The sequence below is a fragment of the Ziziphus jujuba genome, chromosome 5 (genome assembly GCF_031755915.1).
Source record: "Ziziphus jujuba cultivar Dongzao chromosome 5, ASM3175591v1".
Taxonomy (NCBI): domain Eukaryota; kingdom Viridiplantae; phylum Streptophyta; class Magnoliopsida; order Rosales; family Rhamnaceae; genus Ziziphus; species Ziziphus jujuba.
In genome coordinates this window covers 2,748,402-2,759,307 of record NC_083383.1, presented here as the reverse complement: position 1 = coordinate 2,759,307, position 10,906 = coordinate 2,748,402, and positions in this window count along the sequence as shown.

The following is a 10,906-nucleotide window of genomic DNA, read 5'->3' as shown; positions in this document are numbered from 1 at the left end:
ACTCTTCTTTTCAAATGTTCATGATGAGCTTAACTACTTTGTTTCAAGAAGAGGCTGAATTATATGCACTATATATATATATATATATATATATGTATATATAAGTAGTCGTCAATTACTTGGATTGGAAATTAAATCAAGGACCAATTACGCAGTACTACTAGCTAGTAGTTTAAGAATCTCAGTAGCCTGAACGACCTCTCTCCTGGTATTGATCATCTATATATATGTCGACTTACGACCCCAACTATAATGCGGCTTCCGATTGGCGTGAGGTACTTAAAGCAACTAGCAGGCGCAGCCGTGTGCATGTACCATACACTGAAACTCAGTTGAAAGGTATGTTTAGGCGCTTTGACAACGATGGAGATGGATTCCTCAGCAGGAAGGACCTTGAAAATGCATTCTCTGAGCTAGGCTCTAAATTTCCGGCTTGGCGAGCTTTACGAGCCTTTTGCCATGTTCATGAAAACAGAGGCTATATCAACTTGGATCATGAGTTGGAAAATCTTGTCAAATATACTCTCAAACATGGCTATTCCGTTCACTAACTAGCTAATATCTCTCTCTAAATCAATTTAAATAATGGGCAACAGACTTTGTTGGCACCTTTAATTCTCCCCCAAGCTATTTTGCATGTTTGTAATTATATATATATATATATATATAACTTTTTAGTGCTTTTTATGATCATTTGCAATAGCCATTTTCGTTAAATACATCCTAACTGTGGGTCAAAACAAATATATATATATATATATATATATATAATATTAGTTAATAATGTGATTTCAAATTCAAACTGCTGATAAAATCTCTAAGTTCTTTTTCTTCTTCTTCTTTCTTTTTATTTTTTTTTTAATTTTTTAATTTTTATCATCATCATCATCATCATTATTATTATTATTATTATTATATATATATATATATATATAATATTAGTTAATAATGTGATTTCAAATTCAAACTGCTGATAAAATCTCTAAGTTCTTTTTCTTCTTCTTCTTTCTTTTTATTTTTTTTTATTTTTTTAATTTTTATCATCATCATCATCATTATTATTATTATTATTAGAATAAAATCTTCTGCATGCACATCTCTATTCAAACAACCTAGCATGGGGGTAATTGTGTTGATTTTTTTTTTATTAATTTAGAATATATATTTAGGATATCGGTTGTTCTCAATTTAAATTGGCTCATCCCAGATTTTATTATTATTATTATTATTATTTATTTTTCTTCTTACACGGAACCAAACCAGTTTGAAAGTTCAATTAATTTGAACTGGATAACCGATTGCGCTATTCTGTCGTATCAAGCAGCAAATTTTAAGCTTGTATACAGAACTGATCACATGTCTATGTCCAGAGAATCATTAATTTTTTTCTGTTAAAAAAAAATAAAAAAATAGAATCATTAAATTTGTTTAGCTTACTACTATCGAATTCCCTTCCATACAAATATATTTTATTTCACTTGTTCCGAATTTGATAAGTGAATACAGTGTTACTCTTAATTCATAAGCTACCATGGTTTTACCATCATTTTTTTATTTTATTTTTGCCCTTTACTTAAATTGTGAAGTTCCACATCGGTTGGAAAGGAGAACGAAACACTCCATATAAGTGGGTGTGGATATCTTTTACTTGCGAGGCTTTCCCATGAGGGAATATAAAACCATACGGGCTAGGCCCAAAGCGGACAATATCGTGATTGGGTCTGGAAGCCCGTCCTGAAAGCCCATCCCAGTGGGACTAGTAGGTAGGGGTTGTAAGAGAATTCCCTCTAACCATTCCGAGCCCTTTTAAAAGGCTGGGTTGTAAGAGGATTTATAGATGGTCTAGACTCCCAAAAAGGACAATATCGCATATGGACCATTCCGAGCCCTTTTAAAGGGCTGGGTTGTAAGAGGATTTATAGATGGTCTGGACTCCCAAAAAGGACAATATCGCATATGGGTGGTCTAGAGTCCCAAAAAGGACAATATCGCATATGAGTGGTCTCGCATATGGGTGGTCTAGACTCCCAAAAAGGACAATATCGCATATGGGTGGTCTGGACTGTCACAGAGCTGGGTTGTAAGAGGATTCTCCTGGGTTGTAAGATCTCCTGGGTTGTAAGAGGATTTTCTAGTCCCAAAAAGGAGAATATCGCATGCGGGTGGTCTGGACTGTCATAAATGGTATCAGAGCTGGGTTGTAAGAGGATTTCCTAGTCTCAAAAAGGACAATATAGCATGCGAGTAGTCTGGACTGTCCCAAAGAGGACAACATCTCGCATGCGGGTGGTCTAGACTCTTCCAAAGAGGACAATATATTCCATGCGGGTGGTCTGGGCTGTCATAGATGGTATTAGAGCCGGACCCGGATCGGTGTGCCAGCAAGGATGCTAGGCCCTAAGAGGGGTGGATTGTTAAGTCTCATATCAGTTGGAAAGAGGAACGAAACACTCCATATAAGTGGATATGAATACATTTCCCTTGCGAGGCCTTCCCATGAGGGAACTTAAAACTGTACGTGCTAGGCCCAAAGCGGACAATATCGTGATTGGGCCTAGAAACCGGTGCCAGTGGGACTGGTAAGTAGGGGCCATTGCGAGACCTTTTGTAGGATTTAGCTCACCACCTAGCTTCCAAAGCAGATAATATCTCGGTTGGGCCTAGAAGGCCCAGGCCAATGGAACTGGTAGGTGTAGGGGTTGGAAGAGGATTCTCCTAACCATTGAGAGGCCTTTTAAAATCTTAAAGAATTTTCTAGTCCCAAAAATGATAATATCGCATGCGGGTGGTCTGGACTGTCACAGATGGTATCAGAGCTAGGTTGTAAGAAGATTCCCTACTCTCAAAGAGGACAATATCGCATGCGGCTGGGTTGTAAGATGATTTTCTAGTCCAAAAAAGGACAATATCGCATGCGGGTGGTCTGGACTGTCACAGATGGTATCAAAGCTGGGTTGTAAGAGGATTTTCTAGTCTCAAAGAGGACAATATCGCATGCGGGTGGTCTGGACTGTCCTAAAGAGGACAATATCTCGCATGCGGGTGGTCTGGACTGTCCTAAAGAGGACAATATCGCATGCGGGTGGTCTGAGCTATCACAGATGGTATCAGAGCCGGATTCGGATCTGTGTGCCAGCGAGGACACTGGGCTCCAAGAGGGGTGGATTGTTAAGTCCCATATCGGTTAGAAAAGGGAACGAAACACTCCATATAAGTGGGTGTGGATACCTTTCTCTTGCGAGGCCTTCCCATGCGGGAATTTAAAACCGTACGGGCTAGGCCCAAAGCGGATAATATCGTGATTGGGCCTGGAAGCCCGTGCCAGTGGTACTGGTAGGTAGGGGCCATTGGGAGACCTGGGACTGGTAGGTCGGGGCCATTGGGAGACCTGGGACTGGTAAGTAGGGGCCATTGCGAGACCTTTTGTAGGATTTGGCTTACCACCTAGTTTCCAAAGCAGACAATATCTCGGTTGGGCCTAAAAGGTCCAGGCCAGTGGAACTAGCAGGTATAGGGGTTGGAAGAGGATTCTCCTAATCATTGAGAGGCCTTTTAAAACCTTAAAAGATGAGTTGTAAAAGGATTTCCAGACCCAAAAAAAAATAATATCTCATACAGGTGGTCTGGACTATCATATAAATCACTTTAAATTTGGACAAATTATATTTGAATTGCTTCCATGCTAAAATCCTCTTTGGACAAATTATAATTTATATAGACCCAAAAAACAATTAAGGCCAGTTTAGTTGTTGGAACTGGACTGGACTAAATTTGTCTGATGTTTGGTAGCAAATAGTTAGTATGGGATTGGACCATAATATTCCAACCCATAAGCTTTGTAGTAATAAAGATTGGACCAATTAGTCCTACAAATATAATTGGGTTTAGATGGGATGGGACTAATCAATACCCAACAGTCAACCGATAATAGCTAGGACTTCAGATCATCCAAATGAAACCAGTGTTTAGGAGTCGAGATCGCCAAAATTTCATCGGAATCCCAATTCACGGAACAGCATTAGAATCCCAAATAGCCTAACAGTATTGCGATCTGAAAATTGCCCAGATGACATTGGGATCTCAAACTGCCCCATGGCACCACGATCCAAAATTGTCCAAAACGCACTTGGATCTCAAACCCAAGAACCTGCACGACATCAAAGATTGAGCGGCACTGAGATTCAAGATTGTCTAAGTTAGAATTGAATTTGCTTTGGACGATGTAGGTGCTACCCGAGTGACATAGGGTCTTGTGACATTCGGACAATTCTTTGATAATATATACTAATAATTTAATTTATTAAAATTTAACATAAATATTTAATACTTTAAACTGTAAAGATGAGATATAATCTAATTCAATTATTCTTAATTAATCAATTGACGTTTTACTTTCAACTAATCTTATTAATTTGGAATTCGCGCCGGCACTTGATGTCCGTGTTTCTCAATTACCTACTCCAAATTTGAGATTTAAAAAAAAAAAAAAAAAAAGGGAGGATATGAGAGAGAATTTTGTTACTGACAAAAAAGAAAAATTCTCTCACCGATTTTCCTTTTTGTGTTTCTCTTGTTTTAGATAGAATTTAGCACAATCTTTTTTATTTTTTTATTTTTTTATTTTTTGAGAAGCACCACTTAAGTTAAATTCAGACCATATATGATTTGATTGTAAAAACAATGCTCTATGGGCCAAATGGGATAAGAATATCTTTTTTTATATATATAAAAAAAAGGGATAAGATTAATGTACTTATATCGCTGGCTAATATGTTATACACTAGCCAGGTTTAAGAATTACATTACAAAATAGCGGATTAATACAACATATTTACTAATATTCATATGCATATTCATTGAAAATTGTGTTTATCTAATTTAATTGATTCAATTAATAAATTTTTTAAATCCATATCTACAAATTGTAGGTAGACACCATATTTTCTCTCCTCCTCATCTATATTAAAAATCATTGTAATGATACAAAAAAATGTTTCATTAGTAATTTGATATAAAATTTGACTTCGACTAATATTCACATACTCCCATCTCTTTTGGCATCCTAAAAATTTAAGATTATTATTTAGTGCGTAGAAAATCAACCACTCTTGCTATACGGTTTAATTTCACTCTGGAAGTTTAAAGAAGCTTAATTAAATAATTTTGCTTTAATGTGTGAAAGGGATCAGGGGTGCTGCGAATTAACTCCAACCAAGTCGTGGTCCAATTCCTTCGGTTACCCCAAAAGACCAAACCATGGAAAAGATGCCCAAATCCAACCAAAATACAACTTGTTTTTCCAAGATTGGAAGTATAACCACAAACCCGTTCCGCCAACCGCTTTTAGCTTAACAAATTAAAGCTTCAACTGAGCTTTCCAACTCTTCCAACCAACTATTTATATATTCTCCAATTCGCTTGGTCCTAACATGTTTATATACATATCACAATTAACAACTTCCCAACGTCTTTAAATTATTTTCAAATTAAAGGTATGTTTAATTTGTCCAAGTACTATTATTGTCTCTTTCTTTTTTTCTTTTTTCTTTTTTTCTTTTTTAATACAAAATTAATATGTATAATGTATAAACAAAGACTAACTGCAACATATAGTTATATATTTCAATTAACTGGATTAGGTCAGATTAATTTTGAGAAGTAGATATGCATATATATATTATATAATATGTATAAATGACATGTTTAATCATTTATTAAAATCCATAACTCATTTATTTTATATTCTAATTAATTATTTATTGTGTATTATTTCTAAACAAAAAGAAATGGAGAGTGTTTAACGGACTAAAATATTTAACAAATCAAATCATTTTAGTCATATTGAATAGATACATTCAAAAATAAATAAGTATTAAAAAACTGTAGATATTATATCTTCATGGCGTATATATTATTAAATTTATTCATTCAATGACGAATATGATATTTATCAGATATTTTGAAAGGTACAGCCGGCCCCAGATTTGGATGATGATAATAATAATAATAATAATAATAATAATAATAATAATAATAATAATGAAAGGATATCCTTCTGAAAAAAAAGGAAAAATAATATAATAACAAGCTTTATGGTTGAGTAAATAAATAAAAGGAAAAACGAAAAATGATTAATGGCTATGACGTAATGCTTTCGAAATTTTCAGATTCTATTTGCAAATTGGCTTTCCACGTTGCTTCCGTCAACTTTTCCTCTACTTTTTCCTTACTCGAAACAAGATTCTCCTCTTCCTCAATTGTGCTGCATCACAATTTCTTTCTTTTTGAATGAAAGCATTTTTCTCAGCCTTACTAACATTATCCACTGTGACTGTTCCATATTCTAGACTCAGATCCTCTCGTGTCCCCACCACTCGGGAAATATGGCAAAACAAATTTTAAATTAAAAAGGGAATTTTTTTTTTTTTTGGTTACAAACTCAAGACCGTTTAAAAACACACAAAATATTTCAAAAATGGAAACTATAAAAGGTGTCTCATTGTTTTTCTGAAAAACTTCAATGTTTGAAAAGTTTAAAATTTGATAGAAGATTGAATCTTGAAGATCAGGATATCTATTTTTATAAATAGTTATAAAGATATGCAAAATATATATAACTATTGACAGTCCCCTTAAAACAACTCTTTCTCTAAAAGATAATCGACTTTTTAGAAGAAGATATTTTACAGGGTTCAAATCGGAACATCCAAAAATATATGTGAATTAATTGAGATAGAGAATACGTAGCCTAGCTAGCTGGCTAGCTCTATATATAAGTCCACGTACACAGCAATATCCTCTATACAAATTAAAACCCACTGCGTTTTATAAATCGAAGGGGAAAAAAAGTATGCCGTATAAGGGTCCTAACGGAAGAACAGTACATTTTGGGATCATTGGAGGTGTTTGGTTTCAAAGAAAATGCAATAAATTGCAACAAATAAAACAACAATATAATGACGATCTGTTGCCTTTATTTGCAAACTTGATTTTCCATGTTTTGGAATCGACTTTTTCTTTTTACCTACTTGCAACAAGATTAACTCATATCCTGAATTGTGCACAGTCGCAACTTCTATGAAAATCATTTTTCTTGGCCCCATACCTTATCCACTGTTATTCCATATTCTCGACTAAGACCCTCTCATTATACCCACTACTCGAGAAATAGAATAAATACTTATATATGTTAAATTAAAAAAAGGAATTTTTTTTCATTTATAAACTCAAGGCTTCTAAAACAGTATACCATTTTCCTGTCTTATAAGGTTATTGACATAAATTATTTCAAAAATGGAAGCTAAAGTTGTGTCACTTCTTCCCCTCTTATGCCTTTCTTATTTAAAAAGTTATTTTTTTTTTTAGAAGTGTTGATATAAAGGTGGCATACATTTATAATGTATGAAGAGGCGTATGGAAAATTTTTCTCTTAGTACCATCCTAAAAATTATTATTTAATTAAACTTGGAGAGGAATATTTAAAAAAAAAAAAATAATGTCTATATTTGCTTATGCATCATGTTAGCTTTGTAATTTTGATTCTCATTCAAAATATTCTAAAACATTTTTAATAAAAATATGAGTTGTTATCTATATTACACATAAGATAGAAAAGTTTACATTTAAAAATATATTTTTAAATGACTAATTTTTTGTAAGGTGGCGAAAACATTTTGGCAATGTACAATATTATTAAGATGCTCTAACATATGCAAATTAAGAAAAAGAATAAATTATACGCTAGCTAGCACTATATATAAGTCCATGTAGACAGCAATATCCTCTATCGAAATAAAACCCACTACAGCTTTTTTATATAAAGACCAACCAGAATCGCATAGGAAAAAAATGCCTATCTTTGTGGGCCTCCATTGGTCAGACACTTCCAAAGTTTTACCTTTGATTGAGCAACCCGTAGCGCAGGTAGAAGCAACGTTGATGAAAAGAATTGATGAAAACAACGATGGCAAGCTGAGCTGGGAAGAGCTGGAGAAATATTTCAAAGAACAGGCTTTGTTCCCTCAGTGGAGAGCTTTCCGTGCTCTGCAAAAAGCCGATGACAACAACGACGGTTACATCTCCGGGAACGAGATTAAAAAATTTAGCGATTACCTTCGAAAAAGAAAATTCAACGTTTAGCTAGCTGGATACCAGCTTCAGGGGGTTGATTTCTCTCTTTATATATAATAATAATTATATAATTAACCCCTTTTACATTATTCTAAATAATTTACATGTATTTCTGTCTCCTTTATTTCCCAATCTCTACGTTGTAATCTTTATTTAGCTTAGGAGAGTACTGCTAACTTGTGTAGTATTTTCTCCATAGTTACCAGTTAGCTCTACTGGATGTCTCTTTTTCCTTTTCATTTCGTCTTTATTTTGTATTATACCTCGCACCACGTATGTTATACATGTTGTTTGATGTTTTATTATTTTCTCGCCCTCTTTTAAGGCTTTCAAATTATTCTTAGTTAATTAATTGACGTTTTACTTTCAATTTAATCTGAATTTGGAATTCGAGCCGGTATTTGATGTCCGTGTTTCCCAATTACCTAATCCAAATTTGAGATTAAAAAAAAGAAAAAAGAAAAAAAGAAAAAAGAAAAAAGATGAACAAGAAAGAAGCAGATAAGAGAGAATTTTGTTACTTTAATTTGTTTGAAAAAAAGGAACAGTTCTCACCGATTTAACTTTTTGTATTTCTCCTGCTTTAGATAGAATTTAGCACACCGGTTTAATTTTTTATTTTTTATTTTTAATTTTTTGAGAAACACTGCTTAAGTTAAATTTAGACCAAATATAATTCGATCGTAAAAACAATATTCTATGGGTCAACTGGGATAAGATTACCCTCCTTTAAAAAAAAAAAAAAAAAACTACTGGGATAAGATTAATGTTACTTATATCAATACGTTATATACTAGCTAGGTTTAAGAATTGCATTACAAGTTATCTGGATCAATACAACATATTTAATAATATTCACATGCATATTCATTTGATATTTAAAGTAAAATTCCATTTCTTCAATGTAGTTGGTTCAATTGATATATCTTTATATCTATACGAGATTGTAAGTAGACATCACACTCTCTCTCCTTTTCGTTTATACTAGAAGTTATTGAAAAGATAAAAAAAAGATTGCGAAATTTTCATAAAGATAAAAGAAAATTGTTTCATAATAATTTGATAAAAATTTTTGACTTATATTAATATCCACATATTTCCATTTCTTTTGGCATCTAGCATCCATTTCTTTTTTTTACTTTTTTTTTTTTGGCTCTAATAAAGGAAAATATAATGATAAAACCAATTATGTTATTTTGATATGAGCTTGACTCATAAATAAATAGTATTTAGTAGATATTTATCCTATCTTGAGAGCATACATAAACTATATCACCAAAAAAAAAAAAAAAAAAAAGCCTAATAACTTTCCAAAATACAAATTCTCAACGCATAAAAATATGTTGTAAATGTAACGAAGTAGCAAGGTGTAGTGTATAAATAGATACAGATCTTCTGTCTTCAAAATTCTGTTCTCAATCCTATCCCATTAATAAAATATTGATATCTCATTTAAAATATTGGCACATACTTTTTCACATTTTCACATCATTTTCTATTAACTTATACTAACAGACTAAACTTTCTTGTAAATGCAAAATACCAACTGGTCTTACTTTATTAAAATTTTAAAAAAAGTCCTATATCATTCTTCTATTTTTCTAAACTTTTTATTTTATTTCTTATGCAATTCCGCCATTTTTCTCTCTTTCAGTCCATAATTTTTATACTTTTTTTTAATTATTATTTTCTTTTTCTACTGTACGGCAGCAGCAGCCATTAAAACTTTTTTTTCTCTATTTTTCTGTTTACTATACCGCACTGCAGCAACTTTTTCTCCATTTTTCTCAATCTTACCAATTATCAATTACTGAGGAAAAAAAAAAAAAAAGAATAAAAATTGGGCACTTGACTTGACAAATCTTCTCCTAACGCAATATCGTATTATTGACAAAGAGCTGTGTTGTTTGGCAAGGAGATATCATGCCATCATGGGCGTATTATAAATCATAACCTTTGTCATTGGCCTTTAAAAAATTTTACCCACCGAAATTTAATTAATTAAATAACTAATATACTAAGGGACTTTTTGAGTTTTAGGGATTTATACTCAATTCTCTAATTCACCAAAAAAAGAAAAAAATTTATCCTCAATTCCTCTATTTAGAAAGCAATCAAACTTTGCCATTGAATTATTCTGAAAGGACTGAAAACTTATGGAGTTTGAAAGGTCAAAACGACGCTCAGTTACCAATCACGTGGAATTTTTAAAGCCGTGATATTCTCCTCCGCTCAATCGGTTTCTTAAGCCTTTATGCCAAATGGTCCCGGCCTTTACAACAGGCCCACTAGCGCACTGAGTATGGGCCTTCTTTGACCATTTTGTCTCCCATTTAGAATAATAGTATCTGTCATAGGGGTAAGAGGCTCGGGCTGACAGTATACTTGTTATGATTTTTTTTAAAAAAATTAAAAATAAAACAAACAACATTTTTCGTATTGAACGACAGAATTTAATTTGGATCTTTTTAATATATATATATATATATATTATTTGTTACCATTGGATTCTCTTTAGAAGGACTATTTCAAAACTCAATAAGTCATACTTAATAACTACATAATTGAATATTGATATTTAAAGTAATATTGTGTGTCATTAATAATTTGATATAATAACACACATCCACATTAATTTGGCTAGCTAATGCACTTTTTAATTTCAATCCGATCATTTCAATTAAGCCTAAGTAATTTTGATTTAAAGAGTGGAAAGGATGCTGCGAATAAACTCCAACAAAGTTGGGGTCCAATTCCACAAAAAATTTCAAAATCT